We start from the raw sequence: 20,104 nt of genomic DNA, 5'->3' as shown, positions 1-20,104 counted from the left end.
TCACCTTTATGACTGTATCTTGTTTCATTTTATTGATATAACACCTTCGCTAATGCATTCACCTGTTGACCTGATATTGTGTTTCTGCCTTTTTCCCATTATCTACAGTGAACTTCTGAATTCTGTTTAGGAATTTCTGAGCATCTGTTTTAAACACTATTATGTATATATCAATGGTTACGTGATGTTTTCATTCTCAACATACTGGAGAAATAATGAATTGTTTTCCACGGTAGCGATATCATTCTATGTATCCAATAGAGACATGTTCGCATTCCAGTTCTTCCACATTGCATTGTCAAAGCTCATGTGATCTTTTCTCTTTGGTTGATCCCAGAATTCTTGAAGGAGTAGCATATTTTCTCATTGTATTTTCGATTTTTCCTCCCAGACCAACAATGTCTGATTTTCATAGCAAAATATTATACACTGTGTGGCTTCAAAAACAGAAGTGTGTTTATCACCATCCAGACATCCAAGATGAAAGTGTCAGAACGTTGCTTTCATAGGAGTTTCCATCAACAGGAAAATGCTCAGCAGGGTCTGACACTGACATCAGGTTGAAGGAACAGCGCGAGCATTGCCAGAGATCACTCTCCTCACAGACTCCCACTCTTTTGTCTGCCCCACTCTGGAGCAGTAATCCGTGCCCAGCAGCCACCTGGCCAATCACACATCAGTGTATTCCTGTATCACAAAGACACAATTGTGACATCATCATCCCTTCTCCAGGAGGTGCAGCCACAGAGGTGACTTGGAATATTTCCTGCCCAGAGATTTATCCAGAACTCTCCTTATTCTTTGAGACCTGAGTGTGATTTCATCAATCTCCGTGCCCTGTACAGACATCTTTCTCATTCTAGAGACGCCCTTGGGCCCAGCAAAAATGACTTGCCAAGAATCACCTTGCCCCTTTAAGGAGGAGCAAGAACTTATATGCAGTTGGTTTGAGCGATGGCTCCAAAAACTGCCCCATCTAAAATTGTTCCCAAATGAATATGAGCTCCATATTGAACAAGATCCAGTCTTCTAGTCTCTGATCATGATTTTCAACTAGAACAATTTATGATACCAGCAAGTTTGTGCATTAGTTTCTTGATTATCCTCATCATGTTAAGTAGTGTCAAGGGAGTGTTGGAACATGGAGAAGAAGGATACACATTTGTATGATGCTGTGCCTGTTCTGACAGGCATGATAGGCTCCATGGGTTTGCCATCTGAATTCCCCGATACTTGGCTATCAACCGGATGATTTCAGAGGGTGGAATGTAATTCACTAGAGGTCAGGTTGACCAGGAATTACGTGAGAATGAAAGGAAGGTCCACTTTCTTTGTGTGTGTGCTTAGAATCAGGCTCAGTACACACTGAAGTTCTCCATATTTTTCTTGTTAATACCGATGCATTTCCCCATGGAATTCACTCACTTCCACCCCATAGCAGGCTACGCAACAAAGAATTGTAAGTCACGATAATTTCTATGACCAAACATGGAGTACCACATGCAAAATGTACAGACTCTCTAAGTAAAGAGTTGAAAAATGGAAATGTTTCCTCAATGACGAAGATCAGAGTATTAAGAAATGCACATAACATTCGCAAGCAGTGTTACCAGATGAATGAGATCTCCACATAGAAGCCGATTGGGACTCTAGTGTCTGACAGTGATTTTCGAAAAGAACAACTTATCATAATAAACAAGTCTGGGCATCAGGTTCTTGATTGTCCTCACCATTTGCTGAGTAGTGTCAAGAGAGTGTTGGTACATGGAGAGGAAGGATACACATTTGTATGGTGCTCTGTCAGTTCTGACAGGCAGAATGAACTCCATGGGTCTGCCATCTGAATTCCCTGATGAGCGCCTGTTAACCTGCTGATATCAGAGGGTTGGATGTAATCCAGTAGAGGTCATGTTCGCCAGGAATTACCTATCAAAGGAAGGAAGGTCCACTTTCTTCGTGGGTTGGCTCAGTAGCTGACTCACTTTATATTGTAGTTCTCCATATTCAACTTGTCAAAGCACTGAATTTCTCTGGGTAGACACTTTCTGTCACCCTTTAGCAGATGACTTAACAAAGAACTGGAAGTCATGATAGATTCTCTGACCACACATGGATTCTCACTTACAAAATGTACAGACTCTATGAGTAAAAGGCTGAAAATTGGGAATATGTCCTCAATTATGAAGATAAGAGTATTAAAGTAAAGCACCCATCACACGCAAAATGTAAAAGATGAAACAGATAGGCATGACATAGGAGGCTCTCAACATGGAAGAGAATGAGAGTGGCAGAGAATATCAGCAGCAATCTGACTTTTAGCCTTGTTTGGACTTGAGGTCCTTCAGGATAGTCCAGGCATGAATCCCACAACAGACCACAGCTGTTGACCCGGCTCTCTGACCAATCCTTGCTTTCCACTAGAAGGTAATATCTATCCTCACAGGTGAGGAGTCCCATGATGTTTTGTTTCAAAGCATTCTTTCAGTATGTAATGATTTTCTCCCTTTCAATTCACAGTGAATGAAATCTTTGGAAACTTTCCTAAAACAGTGCTCTCTGTGTAAAACGGCAAGCTATTTCATCAGGTAATATCCATCACCTCACATATTTTTAGCAAAGGAACTTCTCCCATTGGGACATACATTTCACTGGCAGTGTTCGTTTTTAGAAATGAGGAGGTTTCTCATGTAGCCCAAAGGTTCTATGAGGCATGGCCATCACAACATTAGAGGTCATGTGGTTTCTGTGAGATGCCATACTGGGAATAGCCCTTACATTGTTTTGGTAAAATTCACACCACCAGTTTCCCATTGGAAACTTAAAAAAATACAGTTCAGTTTCCTAATATACCAACAGCATTGTGGTTTCCTCAATCCTTGCTTTGTAATACCATTTCTCTGATTATAAGCCACCAATTGAAACCCAAGAGATGCAACTTTCATTTCCCATCCACTCTGCCCCACTCCTTGTGCTATGGAAACCACTGACTTGCCTTCTTTCCCTATGAGTTTGAGATTGTTCTATTATCTTAATGGAGAGAAACGTATGTAACTTTGGGATGCTAACTCATTTCTGTTACCAATTTCTCAAGATCTTTTCTTGCTGTAGCCAGTATCAGAACTTCTGTCACCTTTATGACTGAATCTTGTTTCATTATATATATATATATATCATCTTAGCTAATGCATTCATCAGTTGACCTTATATTGTGTCTCTCTATTTATGCCATTATCTGTCGTGCCATATTGAATTCCGTTTAGGAGTTTCTGGGCACCTTTTTAAAACACTACTACATATTTATATCTATATCTATATCTATATCTATATCTATATCTATATCTATATCTATATCTATATCTATAGCTATATCTATATCTATATCTATATCTATATCTATCTATATCTATATATACACAATGCCATGTGATATTTTCATTCTCAACATACTGGACAAATAACGAAGTGTTTTCCACAGCAGCTATATCATTTTATGTATCAACTAGAGACAAATGAGCATTCAAGTTCTTCCACATCTCAATGTCAACACACGTGATCTTTTCTCTTTGATTGATCACAGTGTTCTTTCAGGGATACCATATTGTCTCATTTTGCTTCCAATTTTCCCTCCCTGACCAATGAAGTGTCAGAATTGCATAGCAAAATGTTATAGATTCTGTGGTTCCATAAGAGAAGTGTATTTCTCAAAATCCTGAAAGTCCAGGGTGAAGGTGCTGGAACATTGCTTTCCCAGGTGAGTCTCTCAACAGGAATCTGTTCAGCAGGTTGTGCCACTGAGGCTGTCAGGGGGGAGAAACAGCCAAGCAGAGCCACAGAGGCCACTCTCCTCACAGACTCACACTGTGTTCTGCCCAGCACTGGAGCTTTATTCGGTGCCCAGCAGCCACCTGGCACAACACATATCAGTATCCTCATATGTCACAAAAAGACAACTGTGACATCATCATCCCCTCTCAAGAGGTCACAGCCACAGAGATGCCTTGTACCGTTTGCTGCCCTGAGACGTATCCAGGACAGTCCTTTCACTTTGAGTCCTGGGTGTAACTTCAACATTCACTGTGATTTGTAGAGCCATCTTCTCGTACTACAGAGGCCCTTGGGAGCAGCCAAAATGACTTTCCAGGAATAACCTTTACACTTCAAAGAGGAACAACAACTGACATGCAATTGGTGTGAGCACTGGTTCCAAAAATTGCCCATCAAAGAGTGTTCCCAGATGAATGTGAGCTCCAGATCCAAGCAGATTGTGTATCCTAGTCTCTGATGGTGATTTCAAACCAGAACCGTTTATCATAAATAGCAAATTTGGGTATCAGGTTCTTGATAGACCTCATCATGTGCTGAGTAGTGTCAAGGGAGTGTTGGTAAATGGAGAGGAAGAATAGATATATGTATGGAGCTCTGTCAGTTCTGACAGACAGAACAGGCTCCATGGCTCTGCCATCTGAATTCCCCGATACGTGCCTGTCAACTTGCTGATTTCACAGGGTTGGATGTAATTCAGTAGAGGTCAGGTTCACCAGGAATTACCTAAGAAAGAAAGGAAAGTACACTTTTTGTGTGGACTCAGTAGCTGGCTCAGTACATGCTGTAGTTCTCCATAGTCTTCCTGTCAAAGACTCTGAATTTCTCCAGGGAAGTCAATCTCTGCCAACCTTTAGCAGGTGACATAACAAAGAATTGGAAGTCACAATATATTTTCTGACCACTCATGGAGTGCCACATGCAAAATGTATACACTCTATGAGTAAAATGGTGAAAATTGGTAATGTTCCTCAATTGTGAAGATCATTTTATGAAATAAACCCACATTACATGCGAAAAACAGAAAAGAGGAAACAGATAGGCAAGCCATAGGAGGCCCTCAGTAACGTGGAAGAGAATGTGAGAGGCAGAGCAGATTGTCAGCAATCCGAGGTTTAGCCTGATTTAGATTCAAGGTCCTCCAAGATTGCCCAGGCTTGAACCCCACAAGAGACCATAGCTGTGACCCAGGCTCTCTGACCAATCCTTCATTTCCTCTCGATGGAAATATCTATGCTCATGGATGAGGAGCCCAAGCTCCTATTTTTTCAGAGACTTATTTCAATGGGTAATGATTCTCTCCTTTTCATTTCACAGTGAATGAAATCTGTGAAAACTGTTTTCCAAAATAATTGTTCTCTCTGCAAATTGCTTGAACCCCGCAAGAGACCACTGCCTTTTTCCCAGTTCTCTAAGCAATCTTTCCTTTCGACTTGAAGGAAATGTCTACAATCAAAGGTGAGGAGGCCCATCACGTTTTGCTACAGAGACTTCTTTGAATGCATAATGAATCTCCCTTTCAATTCACAGTGAATGAGAAATGTGAAATCTCCTTTCCAAAATCAGTGCTCTCTCTGTAAACAGCACTTATTCCATCAGACAATATGTACCACCACACTTATTTCTAGCAAGGCAACTTCTCCCATAGGGACCTAAACTTCACTGGCATTGTTTGTTTTTATAACTGAGGAGCTATGTCAAGTAGCCCAAAGGATATAGTAAGCAAACAATCACAACATTAGAGGACTTGTGTATTAGGAGAGGTGCCCTACTGGTAACATACCTTAAAATGTTTGGTAAAATTCACACGTCAGTTTGACTTTTGAACCTTTAAAAATACAATTCATTTTGTAATATGACAACAGAATTGTGCTTTCCTCAATTCTTGCTGTGTAATACCATATTTCTGATTAAAAGTAATCATTAGTAACCCAAACCATGAAACTTCCACTTCCCAACCACACTGCCCTACACTTTGCACCCTGGCATACACTGACATGTCTTCTTTCCCTATGAATTTGATATTCTGTTATCTTAATGGAGAGGCAGCCTACATGGCCTTGGGATGCTAGTGTTTTTCTCTTGCCAGTTTCAAAAGATATTTTCTTGTGGTGGCCAGTATCAAGAATTCTGTCACCTTTATGACTGTGTTGTTTCATTTTATGCACATAACACCTTCACTAATGCATTCATCAGTTGAACTGATATTGCTTTTCTACGTTTTTGCCATCATCTACAGTGCATTTCTGAATTCTGTTTAGTAGTTCCTGGACAGGCGTTTTAAACTCTAGTTTGCATATATCAATTGTCACGCAGTGTTTTAATTCTCAATATACTGGGCAAATAAGGACCTGTTTTCTATGGTAATTATATCATTCTATGTATCCAGCAGAGATATGGGCACATTCCAGTTCTTCCACATCACATTGTCAACACTCACGTAATCTTTTCTCTTTGGTTAATCACAGCATTCTTGGATGAGTAGCATAATGTCTCGTGGTTTCGATTTTCATTCCCTGAATTATAAATTGTCCGATTTTCATAGCAAAATATTATGGATTGTGTGGTTTCAATAATAGAAGTGTTTTTCTGACCATCTTGAAAGTCCAAATGAAGGTGTGAGAATGTTGATTTCTCAGGAGGGTCTGTCAACAGGAAACTGCTCAACAGGTTCCGACATTGAGGGAATCAGGACGAAGGAACAGACCATTGACAGTCACAGAATTTGCTCTCCTCACAGACTCACACTCTGTTGTCTGACTAGCACTGGAGCTGTAATCTGTGCCCAGCAGCCATCTGGCCAATCACAAATCAGTATCCTCATGTGTGACAAATAGACAACTGTGACATCATCATCTTCTCTACAGGAGACCTCAGCCACAGAGTTGCCATGGACCATTTGCTTCCCAGAGACTATCCAACACAGTCCTTTCGATTTGAGCCCTGAGTGTAACTTCACCATTCTCTGTGCTCCACAGACTTCATTACCATACTATAGACCCCTTAAGGCCCACACATAATGACTTGACAGGCATCAACTTGTAACTTCAAAGAGGGCAAGAACTGACATGAAGTTGGTGAGAGCGCTTTCTCCAAAGAGTCCCATCAAAGAGTATTACCAGTTGAATGTGAGCTCCATAAAGAAGCAGATTGTGTCTTCTAGTCTCTGATGTTGATTTTCAAAAAGAACCACTTATCATACATAGCAAGTTGGGGCATCAGGGTCTTGATTGTCCTCATCATTTGCTGAGTAGTGTCAAGGGTGTGTTGGTACAAGGAGAAGAAGCATACATATTTGTCTGGTGCTCTGTCACTACTGACTGGCAGGATGAGTGCCATGGGTCAGCCATCTGAATTCCCCCAAGTGTGCCTGAAGTGGCTGATTTCAGAGTTTGGATGTAATTCAGTAGAGATCAGGTTCGCCAGGAATTACCTAAGAAAGAAAGGGAAGTCAAATTTCTTTGTATGTGGGCTCAGTATGCGGCTCAGTAGATACAGTAATTCTCCATATTCTACTTGTCAAAAACAGTGAATTTCTCTGGAGGAAGACAACTCCTGCCACCCCTTAACAGGAGACCTAATAAAGAATTGGATGTGATGATAGATACTCTGATAACACATGGAGTCCCACATGCAAAATATGCAGATTCTATGAGTAAAAGGGTGAAAATTGGGAATGTTCCTCAATTACAAAGATCAGAGTATTAAAGAAAAGCACATTACGTTTGCAAAATGTAAAAGATGAAACATATCGGTGTGCCCAAGTAGGCCCTCAGTAACACAAAAGAGAATGTGAGAAGCAGGTCATATCTTCAGCAATCAGAGTTTTAGCTTGATTTAGACTCCAGTCCATCAGGATAGCTAAGGCTTGAACCCCGCAAGAGACCATAACCACTGCTGCGAGTCTCTGAGCAATCACTCCTTTCCACTCCAAGGAAATATCTACCCTCATAGGTGAGGAGGCGCATCACGTTTTGTTTCAGAGACTTCTTTCGATGTGTAATGATTCTTCCCCATTGAGTTCACAGTGAATGAAATCTGTGAAAACTACGTTCCAAAATAATTGCTCTCTCTGTAAAATGGTAATCTACTCCATCAGGCAAACATCCACCACCATACTTAATTCTAGTAAGGGAAATTCTCCCATTGGGACCTAAATTTCTCTGGCAGTGTTTGTTCTAAGAAGTGAGGAGCTTTCTCATGTAGCCCGAAAGGGTCTAAGATTCAGAACAATCAAAACATTAGAGAACTGGTGGTTTATGAAAGGTGCCCTACTGCGAATAGCCCTTACATTATTTTGGTAAAATTCACACCAGCTGTTTGCCATTGGAACGTTTAAAAAATACAATTCAGTTAGGTAACATGCCACCAGCATTGTGCTTTCCTCAATCCTTGCTGTTGAATACCACTTTTTTTATTGCAAGTAATCCAATCTATGCAACTTTTGCTTCCCATCCACACTGCCCCATGTGTTGCGCTCTAACAAACACTGACCTGCCTTCTTTCCTATGAATTTGACATTGTCTGTCTGTTATCTTAATGAAGAGAGAGCGTATGTGGCCTTGTGATGCCAGCTTCTTTCTCTTGCCAATTTCTCAAGATATTTTCTTGCTGTGGCCAGTATCAGGACTTCTGTCATGTTTATGGCTGTAACTTGTTTCATTTTATACATATACAACCTTGATTAATGCATTTGTCAGTTGACCTGATGTTGCATTTCTACTTCTATGCGATTATCTGCAGTGCAGTTCTGAAATCTGTTTTGGAATTTCAGGCATGCCTTTTAAACACTACTGTGTATACATCAATGGTCACATCATATTTTCATTCTCAATATACGGGACAAATAGAGAACTGTTTTCCATGGTAGTTGTATCATTCTATGTATCCAACAGAGACATGTCAGTATTCCCGTCCTTCTACATCAGATTTTAACTGCATGTGTGATCTTTTCTCTTTGGTTTATCACAGCATTCCTGGAGGAGTAACATATCGTCTTATTGTGCTTTCAATTTTTTCCCTCCCTCATGGGTAAATTGTTCAATTTTCATAGCATAATGTTACAAACTGTGTGGCTTCAATAACAGAATTGTATTTTTCTCTGTTCTGAAAGTCTAAGATGAATGTGCCAGAACCTTGCTTTCTCAAGAGGTTCTGACAACAGGAAACTACACAGCACGGTCTGATGATGAGGGTGTCAAGAGGAAGGAAAAGCCCAAGAAAAGCCACAGAATTTGCTACCCTCACAGACTCACTCTGTTGTCTTTGCAGTTGTCTTTGCAGAACTAGAGCTGTAATCCATGAACAGGCGCTGCCTGGCCAATCACATATCAGTATCCTCAGGTGTCACAAAAAGACAACTGTGACTTCATCATCCTCTCTCCAGGAGGCCTCAGCCACATAAGTGCCCTGGACCATTTTCTGCCCAGAGCCTTATCCAGGACAGTCCTTCCACTTTGAGCACTGAGTGTCACTTCACCATTCTCTGTGCTACGTAGAGAATTCTTTCTCATACTACAGAGGCCCTTGACCACAGCCATAGTGAATTGGTCAGAATCTACTTGTCACTTCAAAGAGTAGAACAAACTGACATGAGGTTGGTGTGAGTGCTGACAAATATATGTGTTCCATCAAAGAGAATAACTGGATGAATGTGAGCTCCACATAGAAGCAGATTGGGTCTTCTAGTCTGTGATGGTGATTTTAAACAATAACCAATTATCAAACCTATCAAGTCGGGGCATCAGGTAATTGGTTGTCCTCATCAATTGCTGAGTAGTGTCAAGGGAGTGTTGGGACACAGAGAAGAAGTATACAAAACTGTATGGTGACGTTTCAGTTCTGACAGGCAGGATGGGATCCATATGTCTACTATCTGAATTCCCCAAAACGTGCCCATCAACCGGCTGATTTCAGAGAGTTGGATGTCATTCATTAGAGGTTGTGTTAGCCAGGAATAACCGAAGACAGAAAGGATATTGCACTTTCTTTGTGCGTGGTCTCAGTAGCTGGCTCTTTATATACTGTAGTTTTCCATATTCTACTTGAAAAAGACATTGAATTTCTCTGGGGAAATCACTCTCTGCCACCCCTTAACTGGTGACCTAACAACAAATTGGAAGTCATGATAGATTCATTGACCGAACATGGAGTCCACATGCAAAATGGACAGATTCTATGAGTAAAAGGGTGAAACTTGGGAATGTATCCTCAATCAGGAAGATCAGAGTATTAAAATAAGGCACACACATGTGCATAATGTAAAAGGTGAAACAGAAAGTCCTTCCGTAGTAGGCCCTCAGTAACATGGAAGAGAATGAGAGAGGTCCAGCATATTTTCAGCAATCTGAGTTTTACCCTGATTTAGGTCCTTCAGTATAACTGAGGCTGAACCCCACAACAGACCACAGGCATTTCCCTGACTCTGTGATCATCTGTCTTCCGACTCGAAGGAAATGTCTATGCTCACAAGTGAGGAGGCCCATCATGTTTTGTTTCAGAGACTTCTTTCAATGTCTAATGATTCTCTCCCTTTCAATTCACACCGAATGAAATCTGGAAACTCCTTTCCAAATCAGTACTTTCTCTGTAAAACAGACAGCTACTCCATCAGGCAAATATATTCTACAACACTTATTTCTAGCAAGGTCACTCTCCAATTGGGAACTAAATTTCACTGTCAGTGTTTGTTTTTAGAGCTAACGGGCTTTCTCATGTAGCCAAATGTTCTATGAGGCTGAGCCATCAGTACATTAGGACACTTAACCTACTAGGAATATCCCTAACATTTTTTTGGTAAAATTTACACCATGAGTTTGCCATTGAAACATTTAAAAAATACAATTCAGTTTATTATTTCCAACAGCATTGTCCTTTCATCAATCATTGTTGTTTAATACCATGTTTCTTTTTTTAATTTATTTTTTAAATTTATTGGGGTGACAATTGTTAGTAAAATTATATAGATTTCATGTGTACAATACTGTATTACATCATCTATAAATCCCATTGTGTGTTCACCACCCAGAATCAGTTCTGCTTCCATCACCATATATTTGATCCCCCTTACCCTCATCTCCCACCCCCCACCCACCTTATTCTCTGGTAACCACTAAACTATTGTCTGTGTCTATGAGTTTCTGTTTCTCATTTGTTTGTCTTGTTCCTTGGTTGTTTTTGGTTTATATACCACATATCAGTGAAATCACATGGTTCTCTGCTTTTTCTGTCTGACTTATTTTGCTCAGCATTACACTCTCAAGATCCATCCATGATGTCACAAATGTTCCTATATCATCTTTTCTTACCGCCGAATAGTATTCCATTGTGTATATATACCACAATTTCTTTATCCATTCATCTAGCGAAACATTTTGGTTGTTTCCATGTCTTGGCCACCAAAAACAAAGCTGCAATGAACATTGGAGCACAGGTGTCTTTATCTATAGATGTTTCAGATTTTTTGGTAAGATACCCAGGAGAGGGATTGCTAGATCATATGGCAATTCTATTCGTAATTTTTTGAAGAACTTCCACACTGCCCTCCATAAGGGCTGCACACGTCTTCATTCCCACCAACAGTGTATGAGGGTTCCTTTTTGTCCAGAGCCTCTCCAACACTTGTTACTATTTGTCTTGTTGATGATAGCCATTCTGACTTGGGTGAGGTGATATCTCATTGTGGGTTTTATTTGCATTTACCTGATGATTAGAGATGTTGAGCATTTTTTCATATGTCTATTTGCCATTTGTATGTCCTGTTTAGAGAATATCTCTCCAGGTCCTCTGCCCATTTTTCAATTGGGTTGTTTGTTTATTTGTTTTTGAGTTGCATGTGTTCCTTGTATATTCTGGATATTAGCCCTTTATCGGAGGCACTGTTTGCAAAAATATTCTCCCATTCGGTTGGTGGCCTCTATACTTTGTCGATGGTTTCTTTTGCTGTGCAGAAACTTTTAAGTTTCATAAAGTTTTATTCGTTTTTTGTTTTTTTTTAGCTTTTACTTCCATTGCCTCTGGAGTGAAATTCATAAAATGCTCTTTGAACCAAGGTCCATAAGTTTAGTACCTATGTTTTCTTCTATGAAGTGTATTGTGTCGGGCCTTATGCTTAAGTCTTTGATCCATTTTGAATTAATTTTGATACATGGTGACAAATAGCAGTCCAGTTTCATTCTTTTGCACGTGGTTATCCAAATTTCCCCATACTATTTACTGAAGAGGCTGTCTTTCCTCCATTGTATGTTTTTAGGTTCTTTGTCAAAAATTATCTGTCCGTATTTATGTGGTTTTATTTCGGGGATCTCAATTCTATTCCATTGGTCTATGTGTCAGTTTTTCTGCCAATACCATGCTGTTTTGATTATTGTAGCCTTGTAGTTCAAGCCAAAGTCAGGAAGTGTGATACCTCTATTATTTTTTTTTTTCTTAAGATTTTTTTGGCTATTCTGGGTCTCTTGTGGTTTCTAACAAATCTGATGATTTTTTGTTCTATTTCTTTCAAATATGCCATTGGGATTTTGATGGGGATTGCATTGAATATGTATATTGCTTTGGGTAATATGGCCATTTTAAACATGTTGATTTTTCCCATCCATGAGAAAGGAATGTCTTTCCATTTCTTTGTGTCTTCTTCAATTTCTTTCAAAATGTCTTATAGTTTATATCATATAGGTCTTTCACATCCTTGGTTAAGTTTATTCCTAGGTATTTTATATTTTTTGCTGCAATTGCAAAAGGAATTGTTACTTTGTATTTCTTTTTCTGATATTTCATTGTTAATATATAAGAAAACAATGGACTTTTTTGTACGTTGATTTTGTAGCCAGCAACTTTACTGTATTTGTTGATTATTTCTAATAGCTTTTTGGTGGAGTCTAGGGTTTTCTATATATATCATCATGTCATCTACAAAGAGTGATAATTTAAGTACTTCATTCCCAATTTCCATGCTTTTTATTTTTTTCTCTTGCCTGATTACTCTGGCCAGGACTGTCAACACTATTTTGAAAAGCAGAAGTGATAGGGGACAGCCCTTTGGTGATCCTGAACGTAGAGCAAAGGGCTTCGGTTTTTCAGCATTAATTATGAGAGTAGCAGAGGGCTTGTCGTATATGGCCTTTATTATGTTAAGGTATTTTCCTTCTATACCTATTTTATTAAGTGTTTTAATCATGCATGGATGTTGTAACTTGTCAAATGTTTTTCAGCATCAATTGATATATTCAATGAAATTTGACCTTTATTTTGTTTATGTGATGTATCACATTGATGGATTTGCAGATGTTGAACCATCCTTGTGCCCTGGGGATGAACCCTACTTGGTCATGATGAATAATCTTTTTAATGCATTGTTGTACTCCATTTGCTAGAATCCTGTTTAAGATTTTTGCATCTCTATTCATCAGAGATATTGGTCTGTAGTTTTCTTTTTTTGTGCTATTCTTACCAGGTTTTGTATCAGGGTAATGTTGGCCTCATAAAATGAGTTAAGGAGTACTGTCTCTTCTTCAATTTTTGGGAAGAGTTTGAGCAGGATTGGTATTGGATCCTCTTTGAAGGTTTGGTAGAATTCACTAGTGAAGCCATCTGTTCCCAGACTTTTGCTTTTGGGAAGGTTTTGGATGACTGATTCAATTTCGATACTGGTGATCAGTCTTTTTAGATTTTCCAGTTCTTCATGGTTCAGCCTTGGAAGGCTATATGTTTCTAAAAACTTGTCAATTTCTTATAGGTTATTGTATTTGGTGGCATATAGTCCTTCCTAGTATTCTTGGATGATCCTTTGTATTTCTGTGGTGTCCGTGATAACTTCCCCTTTTTCATTTCTGATATTTTTTAATGTATTTTTTTTAATTTATTTTGGTGACAATTGTTAGTAAAATTACATAGATTTCAGGTGTACAATTCTGTGTTATATCATCTATAAATCCCATTGTGTGTTCACAACCCAGAGACAGTTCTCCTTTTATCACCATGTATTTGATCCCCCTTACCCTCACCTCCCACCTCCCAGCCCCCTTACCCTCTGGTAACCACTAAATTATTGTCTGTGTCTATGAGTTTCTGTTTCTCATTTTTTGTCTTGTTCCTTGGTTGTTTTTGGTTTATATACCACATATCAGAGAAATCACATGGTTCTCTGCTTTTTTCTGTCTGACTTATTTTGCTCATCATTATAGTCTCAAGATCCCTCCATGTTGTCACAAATGTTCCTATATCATCTTTTCTTACCACCCAATAGTATTCCATTGTGTATATATACCACAACTTCTTTATCCATTCATCTATCGAAGGACATTTTGGTTGTTTCCATGTCTTGGCCACCATAAACAAAGCTGCAGTGAACATTCTTAAAGGAATTAGCATATTGTCTAATTATGCTTTCAATTTTCCATTCCTGACTAATAGAGTGTCCAGTTTCCATAGCAAAATGTTATAAACTGTGGCTTCAATAATAGAAGTGAATTCTTCACTGTCCTGGAAGTCCAAGATGAATGTGCCAGAAGGATGTTTACTCAGAATGGTGTGTCAACAGGAAACTTCTCAGCAGAAGCTGATGCTGAGGGTGTCAGGAGGAAGGAAAGCATGAGCAGAGCCGCATAAGTCACTTTTCAGCGATTCACATTGTGTTATCTGTCCAGTACTGAAGCTATAATCATTGTCCACAAGCAGCCTGGCCAATCATATATCAGTATCATCATGTGTTACAAATAGACAACTGTGACATCTCATCCCCTCCACTCAGGATGTGGTAGCCACTAGGTGCCTAGGACCATTTGCTGCCCAGAGACTTATCCTAGATAGTCCTTCCGTTTCAGCCATGAGTGTGACTTCACCATTCTCTGTGCTCTGCAGTGCCATCTTTTTTGTACTGGAGAGGTCCTTTGGCCCAGCAAAAATGACTTGCCAGGAACCACCTTGCTACTTCAAAAGGAGCAAGAACTCATATGCAGTTTGTGTGAGTGCTGGCCTCAAAATTGCTCCATCAGTGAGTGTTCCCAGATGAATGTGATCCATTCACATGACCATTGATATAGTAACAATAGTGTTTGAAATGGATTGCCTGAAACTCCTAAACATAATTCAGAACTGCTCTGTAGATAATGACAAAACATAGAAACACAATATCAGGTCAACACATGAATATGTTAGCGAAGGTGGTATATGTATAACATGAAAAAAAGATACAGTCATAAAGTTGAAAGAAGTCCTGGTACATGAATGTGTATCAGGATTTCTGCAAGAATGTGTCTTGAAAAATTGGCAAGAGAAAGAAGCTAGCACCCCAAGCAGACATACGCTATCTCTCCATTAAGATAACAGACTCACAATGTCAAAATCAGAGGAAAGAAGGCAGGTCAATGTTTACCAGGGCTCATGGTGTAGGGCAACATGAATAGGAAGTGAAAGTGACTTCTCTTGGGTTTCTATCGATTGCATATAATCAAAATAAATGGTATTAGACCACAAGGATTGAGGAAAGAACAATACTGTTGGCATACTACAAAGCTGAATCCCAGTAGGGTGTGTCTCCTAAACCACAAGTCCTCTAGTGTTGTGATGCACCTGTCTCCTAGAACCTTTTAGGCTACATGAGAATGCTCTTTGGTTCTAAAAATAACCACTGTCTGAAATATTTAGGTCCCAATGCAAGATGTGCCATTGCTAGAAATAAATGTGGTAGTGGATATTTGCCTGATATGGTAGATTACTGATTTACAGAGAGAGCACTGATTTTGGAAAGGAGTGTTTACAGATTTCATTCACTGTGAATTTTAAGGCAGAGAATCATTACACATTGAAAGAAGACTCTGAAACAAAAAGTAATGGATCTCATCACCTGTGAGAGTAGATATTTCCCTCTATTAGAAAGGAAGGATTGGTCAGAGAGCCAGGAAATAGGCAGTGGTTTCTTGCAGGGTTGAAGCCTGGGCTATCCTGAAGGGCCTGGAGTCTAAATCAAGCTAAAACTCTGACTGCTGTGGATCCGCTCTGCCTCCCCCATTTTCTTCCATGTTAGTAAGGGCCTATTAAGGCATGCCCGTCGGTTTCAATTTTACATTTTGCTCATGTTATGTCCATGTCCTTAATACTCTGACCTTCATAATTTAGGAAACTCCCAATTTTCACCCTTTTACTCAGAGTCTCATATTTGCATGTGGGACTACATGTGTGGTCAGAGAATGTATAGTGCATTTCAATTATTGTTACATCATTGCTAAGTGTGGCAGAGTGTGTCTTCTCCAGAGAAATTCAGAGTCTTTATCAAGTAGATTATGGAGATCTACAGTATGTACTGAGCCAGCTACTGGGTCTACAAACAAAGAAAGTGGACCTTCCTTTCTTTCTTAGGTAATTCCTGGCGCACCTGACCTCTACTGAATTGCATCCAAAGCTCTGTAATCATCTGGTTGATTCACATACTGGGGAATTCAGATTGCAGTTCCATGGTACCCATCCTTCCTGTCAGAACTGACATGAAACATACAAATGTGTATCCTTCCTCTCTGTGTTTCAGCACTCCCTTGACACTCCTCAGCAAATGATGACAATCAAGTACCTAATGCCCAAACTTGTTCGATATGATAAATGGTTCTTGTTGAAAATCTCCATCAGAGACTAGGAGACCCATTCTGCTTCTATGTGTAGTTCACATTTATCCAGTCACACTCTTTGGGGGGGGCAGTTTTAGGAGCCAGCACTCACACCAAATGCAAGTCAGTTCTTGCTCATTTTGAAGTGGCTAGGTGATTCTTGCCCAGTAATAATGAATGGGCCGAAGGGCCTCTGTACTATGAGAAAGAAGGCTCTATGGAGCATGGAGAATGGTGACTTCACACTCAGCGTTCAAAGTGGAAGAAATGTCTAGCATATGTCTCTGGGAAATGGTCCAAGGCACCTCTGTGGCTGTGCCCTCCTGGAAAGGGTATGATGATGTCACCATTGACATTTTGTGACACTTGAGGATAGTGATATGCGATTGCCCAGCCAGCTGATGGACACAGATTACATCCCCCCAGTGCTGGGCTGACAACAGAGTATGAGTCTGTGAGGAGAGCGACTTCTGTGACTCTCCTCAGGCTGTTTCTCTCCTGACACTTACAGTGTCAGACCCTGCTGAGCAGTTTTCTGATGACCCACCCTCCTGAGAAAGCAACGTTCTGGAGCCTTTATCTTGGACTTCCAGTACACTGAGAAATACACTATTGTTATCAAAACCATAAAGCCTATAACATTTTGCTATGAAAATCAGGCACTTTTCAGTCAGGGAGGGAATATTGAAAGCACAACGAGACAATGTGATAATCCTTCAAGAAAGCTATGATCAACGAAAGAGAAAAGATCACATATGTGTGGACAATGTGATGTGGAAGAAATGTAATGCTCAAAAAAAAAAGGCTTTGTTGTATTAAACTCCTTTTTACAGGTGTTTCTCTCAACTTGTGCTTTTCACTTTAATTTGCATTATTTTTGAGAGATATAAATTTTACATTTTTATGTAAAAAAAAAAGGAAATAAAGAAATGGAATGCTCACATGTCTCTGCTAGATACATAGAATTATATAGCTACCATAGAAAACAGTTTACAATTTGTCCAGGGAGATGAAAATGATAATATCATGTGACCATTGATATATACACTATACTGCTTAAAACAGATGCCCAGTAACTCCTAAATAGAATTCAGAACTACACTGCAGATAATGGAAATAATGCAGAAACACAATATCACGTCAACTGATGAATGCTTTAGCAAAGATGGTATATGTATAAAATGAAACAAGATACAGTCATAAAGGTGACTGATGTTTTGATGTTGGCCACCTCAAGAATGTATCTTGAAAAACTGGCTAAATAGTAGCTAGCATCACAAGGCCACTTACTCTGTCTTTCCATTATGATAGTAGACAGACAATGTCAAATTCATAGGGAAAGAAGACAGGTCAGGGTTTGTCAGAGCACAAGGTTTGGGGCAGCATGTATGGGAAGTGGAAGTTGCATGGTTTGGGTTTCCGTTGATTGCCTGTAATCAGATAAATGGTATTAGACAGCAAGGATTGAGGAAAGCACAGTGCTGCTGTCATATTATAAAACTGGATTCTATTTTTTAAGATTTGAAAAGCAAACTGGTGGTGTGAATTTTACCAAAACAATGTAAGGATATTTCCAGTAGGGCTCCTCTCATAAACCACAAGGCATCTAAGGCTGGATGGCCCTGGGTCATAAACACTTTGGGCGACATTAGAAACCTACTCAGGTCTAAAAACAAACACTGCCAGTGAAATTTCGGTGCCAATCGGAGAAGTGTCCTTGCAAGAAATATGTGTGGTATTGGATATTTGCTTGATGGAGTAGATTGCAGTTTTACAGAGAGAGCAATTATTTTGGAAAGTAGTTTTAACAGATTTCATTCATTATGAACTCATTGGGGGAGACTCATTACACATTGAAATATGTCTCTGAAACAAAACTAGAAGCGACTCCTCACCTGTGAGCATAGATATTTCCTTCGAGTTGCTAGGAAGTATTGATCAGAGAGCTGGGGCATAGGCTGTTGTCTCTTTGGGGGTAGGTTGGGCCTGGGCTATCCTGAAAGACCATCAGTCTCAATCAAATTAAAACTAGGATTGCTCCCAATCTGCTGTGCCTCTCCCATTCTCCTCCATGTTACTGAGGGCCTCCTATGTTATGCCTATCTGTTTTGTCTTTTACATGTTGCTCATGTTATTTGATTTCTCTAATACTCTGATCTTCATAATTGAGGAAACATTCTCAATTTTCACACTTTTACTCAGAGAGTCCATGTTGCATGTGGAAAATCATGTGTGCTCAGAGATACATTACCTGTTAAGGGGTGGCAGAGAGTGTCTTTCCTGGAAAAATTCAGTGTATTTGACAAATATAATCTGTTGAACTACAGTTTATACTGAGCCAGCTACTGAGCCCTCACACAAAGAAAGTGGACCGTCCTTTCTTTCTTAGGTAAATCTTGGCAAACATGACCTCTACTGAATTACATCCAACCCTCTGAAATCAACCTTCTAATAGGCATGTATTGGGGAATTCTGATGGCAGACCCATGCCAGTCAGAACAGATAGAGCATCATATAATTTTGTGTCTTTCCTCTCCGTGTACCAACACTCCCTTGACAGTACTCAGCAAATGATGAGAACAATCAAGAACCTGATGCACAAACTTACTAGGTATGATAAGTTGTTCTTGTTGAGAATAACAATCAGAGACTAGACGACCTGATCTGCTTCTATCTGGAGCTCACATTCATCCAGTAACACTCTTTGATGGGATACTTTTTAGAGCCAGTGCTCACACCAACTGCAAGTCAGTTCTTCAGTCTTTTGAAGTGGCAGGTGATTCCAGGCAACTCATTATGACTGAGCCCATGGGCCTCTGTAGTTTGAGAAAGAAGGCTCTATGGAGCACATAGAATGGTGAAGTCACACTCAGGGCTCAACCTGGAAATACTGTCCTGAATCAGTCCCTAGGCAGCAAATGGTCCAAGACAACTCTGTGGCTGTGACCTCCTGGAGAGGGGATGATGACATCACATTTGTCTTTTTTGTGACACATGAGTATCCTGATATGTGATTTGCCAGGCATCTGCTAGACACAGATTAAACCTCCTATGCTGCGCTGACAACAGAGTGTGAGTTTGTGAGGAGAGCGACTTCAGTGCTCTGTTTAGGCTGTTTCTTCCTCCTGATGCCATCAGCGTTATACCCTACTGAAGTGTACTGTTGACAGACATCCTGAGAGAGCAGCGTTCTGGCACCTTCACCATGGACATTCAGGACTGTGAAAATATACATCTGTTATTGAAGCTACACAGTCTCTAACATTTTGCTGTGAAGATCACTGTATTTGTCAGGGAGGGAAAATCGAGAGCACAAAAAGACAATATGCTACTCCTGCAAGAATGCTGTAATCAACCAAAGAGAAAAGTTAACATGGGCTTTGACAGTGTGATGTGGAAGAACTGGAAGCCTACATGTCTCTGGTGGATACATAGAATGACATAGCTATTGTGGAAAACACTTCGCTATTTGTTTATTATGTTGATAATTAAAATATCATGTGACCATGGTTATATACAAAATAGTGTTTAAAACAGAAGCCCAGAAATTCCTAAACAGAATTCAGAACTGCACTGTAGTAATGTCAAAACTGTAGAGACACAATATCAAGTCAACTGATTAATGCATTAGCGAAGGCGGTGTATGTATAAAATGAAACAAGATACAGTCATAAAGGTGACAGTAG

The sequence above is a fragment of the Rhinolophus sinicus genome, unplaced genomic scaffold (genome assembly GCF_057876585.1).
Source record: "Rhinolophus sinicus isolate RSI-liver-muscle unplaced genomic scaffold, RSI-T2T HiC_scaffold_22, whole genome shotgun sequence".
Lineage (NCBI taxonomy): Eukaryota > Metazoa > Chordata > Mammalia > Chiroptera > Rhinolophidae > Rhinolophus > Rhinolophus sinicus.
This window is presented reverse-complemented; position numbering follows the sequence as displayed.